The sequence below is a fragment of the Hibiscus syriacus genome, unplaced genomic scaffold (genome assembly GCF_006381635.1).
Source record: "Hibiscus syriacus cultivar Baekdansim isolate YM2019G1 unplaced genomic scaffold, ASM638163v2 tig00111192_pilon, whole genome shotgun sequence".
Classification (NCBI taxonomy): Eukaryota; Viridiplantae; Streptophyta; class Magnoliopsida; order Malvales; family Malvaceae; genus Hibiscus; species Hibiscus syriacus.
In genome coordinates, this window is record NW_024063011.1 from 173748 (window position 1) to 181413 (window position 7666).

Here is a 7666-nt window from a genome sequence, read left to right on the forward strand (position 1 = left end):
AAAGTTATCTCTGTGAAATATGGACAAGAGTATTGATCTGTCATCAGTTGATCAATTTGTATTTCAAAGTTTGGAGAAATAATGGATCGCTTATTATTATTTTGAAAAAGTCTCTTACAACTTCCTTTTAGTTTACTTGCGAGTATTCTTTTTGGCAGAAGCTAAAGTTGGCAGCTGAGAATAAGGTATGCCTAAAGTATAATGACTCCAAGTTAATTAAAATTTTCAGTGTCTGAATCGTGCAAGTTTTATTGAATTTGTTTTCTTCTTACTATAAACGGTCTAGAAGTTTCTGGAATGCTGATGAAATTACCTAGTACTGGAATATAAAATTAAACTGGTAATTTAAATGATTTTCTGTGGATCCTGTGAGGCAAGGTACTTTCTTAGTCATTTTTTTCCTTCCACTGAAAACGGACCTTGCACCTTTTGTGCTTAAAGAAATTAAAAAAAAGAGAAAATAACCTCAGTGACCAATGTCTTATAATATACGATTTTAATCAATTTTTTTTGGATTTGTCAAAATGACCAACTAAATCGCAATGCGATCGATAATTCACAACGCGATCTCCGGTATCGCAAATCAGTTTCCAGATTCGCAACGCGAACTTCGACTATCGCATTGCGATTTACATATTCACATTGCGATAGTCCAAGTTCGCGTTGCGATTTATTCCAAGTTCGTTGCGATAGTCGAAGTTCGCGTTGCGATTTATTCCAAATTCGTTGCAATAGTCCAAGTTCGTTGCGATAGTCGAAGTTCGCGTTGCGATTTATTCTAAATTTATTGCGATATTCCAAGTTCGTTGCGATAGTCCAAAATCGTAACGACGGTATTGCATTTGTTTCTTAAGAATTTTCTCTAAAAAGATAGTATTCGCGTGGACGTGTCGAAGACACGTATTACCACGACCACGACCACTGACTCAAATATCGATGGAAAGAGAAAATTACAAGTTTAAGAAAGAAGAAGATAAAAAAAGAATTGCAGTAGAAAGAAAGGAAGAAGACAGCTGAAGAAGACTAGAAAACTCTTTCTTTTATCACATTTTCTCATTTCTTAACCCTAATATTTGACCTATTAACAAACCCAACCCTATAGCCCAAATTTATAGTACAACTCTAATGTTTATTTTTTATAACAAACCATTATAACTTCTTCCATCCTTTGTCTGCTTTTAACCCAAAGTATATGTTTTTTTTTAGAAATTTAGTTATTTAATAATACATAATTAATTTTAATTTTTAAAATAAAAAAATATTAAATTAAATATTAATTACTTATAAAATTTTATTTTTTTATAATAATTACAAATTTTAAATTGATAATAAAATAAATTTGTATCATTTAATAATAAATGAAATAATAGTTTTAAATATTAAAAACATAAGTATAAATCAATAACAGTGTAGATTTTGGTGAAAGGGGATTAAAATATGTTTAAAAAAATAAATAAAATAATAGTTTTAAATATTAAAAACTTTAAGTATAAATCAGTATATTGTATACAAGTATTTTAGGAGTTAATCGGTGGGTAATGGGTATAAATATACTCATACAATTAATTTATAAACTTGTTAGCATAGATATGTTTATAATATTGTTTTAAGTATAAAATATGTTCCATAACTAATTTATAGGTTTTTTAGTATAAAAGTGCGCCTCCCTACGAAAGGCAAGCGCCTAAGCCTTGCGCCTAGGCTTCAGGGACCTTTTGCGCCTAGGTGCTCCTTGCGCCTTTTAAAACCAAGGTACCCGTGAGGTTTTTGTGTTAAGATACAAAAACTACAGCGGAATGTGCCACACACATTACCAACATGTAACTAAAATATGTAGAAGTTTCCTTCCATATGATTCTGTCTGGACTTAATGATCATCCCATGGTCTCTGGTTCCCATTTATGGCGCCCTAAATTCTTCTTCCTAAAGCCTTTAATTTCCATGATCATTCGATTTTTGGTCACTTGAAACTTCAAATAAGTTTTTGAAATGCAATAAGCCATTGTAGTGAGTTGCTTTTACAACACCAATAATTTGATTCTTGAAGGGTCTTTACATTATCTCAGCCATTATTCTTGCACTATCTATTTTTCTCTTTCAGGCTTCCAGCCATGGTTGAAGATCTTTTCTATTAGTTACAATTGACAATTCTCAAACCTCTTTCTGATGATAAATATTGCATACTTTGCATTTAAAAAAAATCGGTTGGTTATGGGCTTTAATATTAATAACTGAGGGTGCAAAGTGCTTTTCATTCTCTTCAATGGCACTGCATCAAGAGATCCAGCTATCCACTAGTGTTGTGTGAAGCATTGTACCTTTTATTAGTTTTGGGGCAACATGAATCTTTTTGTGATGATATAGAGGAGTACGTGGTACTTGTAAAATTTTTATCATTGAGAGCTATTGTCATGGGGCAACCTTGCTGGTGTCTTTGATTTTTTTCTCTTTTAATAGAAGCATTCTCCCTGAAAGAAGATAAACAAAATTTCAAGTATTGTACTTAGATCTTGTAGTTAATTTCGTTGATTTTGATGCTTTATATTGTTTCCTAGAGTGAGCATTTGATATGACAGAGAACCTTTATTGTCCTGCTGTTCATAATGCATAGCAGTAATTAGGTTTTTAAGCTCATATATGTACTCTTTTAGGGAATATAAATTGGCGGAAAATCGCATTTTGAATAAATGTTGGTGCATAATAGCCATCCATTGCTTGATGAGAGAGATAGAGCTTTTCCCTTAAACAGACTCTTAAAGGTAGGTTATAACCTGCCTCTATGGAAGATGTGTACTTCATACGTAGCGCCTGAAGGTCATATGGATTGAACCTAGAGTGATAAGAAAGAAAGCCCTACCCACAGTTGCTGGTGTTGTACGGTATCTTTCTAAGATAGAAATTAACAGGGTAAAAAGGTTTGAATCAAACCTTGTCTCTGCATTAGCCAGCAGTTATTTGTGTTGCAACTTCGCGCCAAATCAACCATAAAAGAGCTTTTGCAGCTTAAATGGTCCCTGCCTGTAACTCCAAATGTTATCACTTGTTTTTTAGGATTTGAGGATCTTATGGGGTATTTTTGTTGAGCTGTTGGTTGCAAATTAAAGTTCTCTTTATAAGTGTTTGTTTTACTGTGATACAGTTCCTATGCTTAATGACATAGGTTAATGTCTTCTTGTTGATTGACATAGGCTGGTGAAGTCGAGGCAGAAAATTTTTGCAAGGCTTTTCAACACGTTCACAAGAAACTTGTATGTCTAATTTAGTTATCCGAACATTACCATTGTATATCTCTATTATCAATTTCCATTTTCCAATTTCCTGTATTTGATTGGACTATTTTTAATGATTTTCAGGTGTATGAGGGGCTGAGTTTTGAAGCTGCTCAGAAGTTCCTGAACTCGTGAAACTGCTGAAAAGATAGTTCCTTGATGGCTAGTGCCTATCCTTTATTGTTAGGTTCTTTTCTGTCTTCTCCCTTTCTGCATCCTGTTAATGAGGTTGAAGAATCTGTTTTGGGAGAAGTTTGTGATCAAAACCATTCTTGTTGTGCATTGTTAAATGGGCCTCGTCATACTTAAGTCATTCGCCATGTAACCTACATTCAAAAGACAGTTGAAGCATAGATTTTCGGTGTCAAACATGGTTCGTTTATGCTCATGGAAAAACGAGGAAGAGCTTAGTTTTAGCTTCCGCCCTCTTCTTTCAGTTCCCCATTTGTTAAATTTGACGCATCATTGCTATATAACATCACTCATCATGCGTTCCTATGATCGTGTGATTCAAACCATTCATCTTTTTTGTTTTGCATATCTTAGTTCTTTTTAAAGATCAAAGAAATAATGGTGATAAATCCATGTTGGTACACTGAATGCACTAGATTGTTGTAATATTGCATTGAGATTTGTCATGTAACTCCCCAAACCGATGCGGGTAGCCCGATCCGATTCGGGAAGTCACATTAGGGCCACCGGAGCGACCCACCGTAAAAATAGCGGAAATTTTAAAACTTTTTATCAGAACATGTAAACTTATAAAATCATTTATCACTATTTAAAAATAAAACAGATTTCCAAACTCGTATATAAATCAAAATACAATTACATGCCCCCTAATCACAAGTACCATACTCTGCAACCACGCCAGAAGAACTCCCTTCTGAAGTCGATAGATGCACTGATACAATTGTTTTAACCTGAAAAGGTGAGTAATAGAGTGAGCTTTGGAAAGCTCAGTAATACAGAACTACCAGATGATGCTACATGACATGTAGATAAATGGAAAGCCATATAATTTCCTTATTGAATCATATGTATACTAGCTTGCAGAATAATTTGGGGTTCCCTTAGAAGTTCATCGAGTAGAAGCCATGAATCTAAGTTCATAAGAAACCTTTCAAAGTATGACATTTTCAGGAGATCGAATAGGATGTCTAGTGTGTTCCAACAGTATAATCAAATCATAATAGGTACAAATCATAATCCAGTAAATCTCACAATTTTGTAAAAGAGTTTAACTTTTGAAAATCATAGTTTAAACCCTTTTCTGGTACACCATCAGTAGTTCCCAAAATTATTTTCCATATAGCTTACTTTATGCACATAGCAAAAAGAAAGCCGACTTAAGGATAGGCTATGAAGCTTGTATCCTTAAGCCCAAGTCAATAAGTCCATATAGCTTACCCTAAGCACACAGCAAAGGAAAGCCGACCTAATGAAACATCTTGGGGCCCTCAAGAGTCACATTAGGCCCAGTTAGCTTGATCAGAGCTATTCCATCGTAATTCAATTCCAAAATTCAATTGCACCGTGACATAAATTCCATAAATCCAAAAACATGGTAATCATATACCATTTCAAAACAAAAATTAGATAGCATCCATATTCCATAAATTGTCACATTAAATTAGTGCATCAATAAAACAATAACCAATGAATTCGGTGTACCACATATTAAAACCAATAAAACAGTTCAGTAATAAGTAGGGAACACACTAGAGAATCCCAGTATTTCCAGAGGCCATTGTAGTTATCATTTTGGATAACATGAAACTTATGAAATTTGATCGAATTCCTGGAACAAGGTCCTATTGAGGAGAATCGATTACTAACCGATCTAGCCAGACATTTAATGTTGATACATTAGAATCCCACTATATTTTCGTGTGCTTTAGGAAAACGTTCAGGAACCTTTATACATAATAATTCTAAATTCAGATTTACTGCGAGTGATTCCATTACCCAAACAATCAGGGGTATTCAGGAATATACTTTAAATTCATAGGATTTCAGCCCAATTGAACCAAATGAGATATTCAGAATCTTTTCCATCTGCGTTACTTGTTTTTTTTTTCAAACATGACCGAAGTGATTTTAGATGAAATATAGAATCGAAGATTCAAGTCATTTACAATCTACGACTATCGATCATATTATCAAACAACTCGAGTTACACAACTCTCAAACTGATGCATGTCAACAAGTCAATTCATTATCCTTCCAGTGTATTCACTCTTTAATACCATAGTGTAGATCCATAGATCATCCCCATAATCATCACTGAATAAATCTTCCAACGGTCTTTATTTCATTTCCACGTTTCAACAATATCAGGAAATACTGACGTACTTGATCCATGGCTCATAACCCATAATGACAATTCATCATGTAAGTTCAACAGTGTTTCCAAACTCATCAAATCACCTATTTAATCCTTACTCATTGATGTTACTTAGTTCGTTTGGTAAGCAAGTCTATCCCGATTACTTTAAAGTTTTCCAGAATAATTCAGACGTTTCTGAATTTCAAATACACGTTGTACTACATTTCATTTCAATTTATTCATATAATAAAGTTATTATGGTATTCGTGGTTGATTTGACTAACGACTACCCACTTATTAGTACTGTATGCGCTCTAGAGTTGAGCTGCGCCAAGTACTTCCAGAATTATCATCGATCCAAATTTGAGCAGATGAACAAACATTCAAGTGATACTTATATCATTCAGGTAATGATATAGTACTAACGTTGGTTAATCACTTAAGTTGCGTTTCACAACTTTTACTGGTAGCACAACATCCATGTTTATTTGGATTTCTTAATTAATCCAAGACATTTACTTATTCTAGGTCATAAGGGCATTTTGGTCATTTTGGTGCTTAACATTTTTTTCTATTCATTTCAAAGCTTGAGTATATCCATTCATTCCTGAGCTTGGTGACATTCTTGAGTTATTTCCATTCCAGGGGTAATTTGGTCATTTTATAATTCTAGAATATTTCAATCATTTCCTTCCATCCGGTCTTATTATTTAATTCAATCTTATCATTTACTTCAGTCCTTTCGAACAATTCTGTCAGCAGAATACCTCCAATAAATTACTCTTCAAGTATTTACTCCTTATTCGAATATTTTCGGGTCAAGTGTCTTCTCAGATTTTACAAACGGAATATTATAAATTTTTCTGTACAAAGACAGGATCTTAACAATTAAATTCGTACTTAATCGAGTTAAGTACAAATCCTCAAAGTACTCTCTCATTCAGGGTCAATTCAGACTATTTTATCTCTCAAGGGCATTTTCGTAATTTCTTAACCAAATAATTTCAATATTAGCACTTAACGAAAATAATTATAATTTAGAGATCCTATGATCAATTGCTTTCCCGAACATTCTTTGATTTTGAAATGATTCATTCACAAACTCTCATAGGATTAAAACCGGTTATCCATAATTTCCAAATAAAACTAACATTTCTTATGCACATCAGTAGTTATATCGGATCAATATGTCTTTTCAGAGTTATTAACCAACTTCCAGGGGCAATTCTTATCATTTTCCAACATAAGGGTAATTTCGTAATTTTACCATATCGGAGTATTCTCATAATTTTTCATCCAAGTATCTTTAACATTTAACCCTTGATGATATAAAATATAACTTACAAATCCAGAGCTGATTTCTTTATCACCAATCACAAACTTGTAATTTAATTCTAACAATTATCAATCTCTTATCTTAGTCATTCGATCCGTATTCAGTTACAGAATTTCTACCACATTCATATCGAGTGAATAAATTATTCAACTCCACAAAAGTGACCAACATTATCTTATTCATGCATTTACCAATATCAACATGTTCCATAAAGCATAAAGAGGTAGTAAAGTATTACCTCAATTTTCGTGCCATATTAATCGACCATATAAATTTCATTTGAACGCCCTCGATCTTTAATTCAACTTCCAATATTTTCCTCACGATCCAGGCCATCAAAATTACTAACTCGTATCCAAATAATTTCCCTCGCCATAAAAATAACTAATTAGAATCTAAATAATAATTTGAGGACTCAATTGGTAAAATTAAAAACTATTATGTCATAACTATAACCACTTGAAAACTAAGAGACAAGGTAAATATCTCACCAAACTTGGATGGCATACCTTGTGATTTACTCTTTTTTGCATGATATCAATAATTCCTCACAACCCACGTGCTTTGCTATACCCATTTACATTCATTTGTTATTATTTTCCATTACCAACTCCCAAACCTTGGTTGAGATAGCTAAATGATAAGCACTAAACCAGCTAGGAAAAGGAGAAAGCCGGTGGAGATTCCGAGCGACGAGAACCAAACCACGCATAATTGATAAGCGGCGATGGA

At 33.3% G+C, this 7666-nt stretch overlaps 1 long non-coding RNA gene across 1 annotated transcript; it reads left to right on the top strand.

The window, feature by feature from the left end:
- Positions 1-161: 161 nt before the first annotated feature.
- Positions 162-3632, top strand: LOC120155490. Its single transcript, XR_005518972.1, has 3 exons — positions 162-185; positions 3189-3248; positions 3354-3632. It is a non-coding gene; the product is annotated as an uncharacterized LOC120155490 (long non-coding RNA).
- Positions 3633-7666: the final 4034 nt, after the last annotated feature.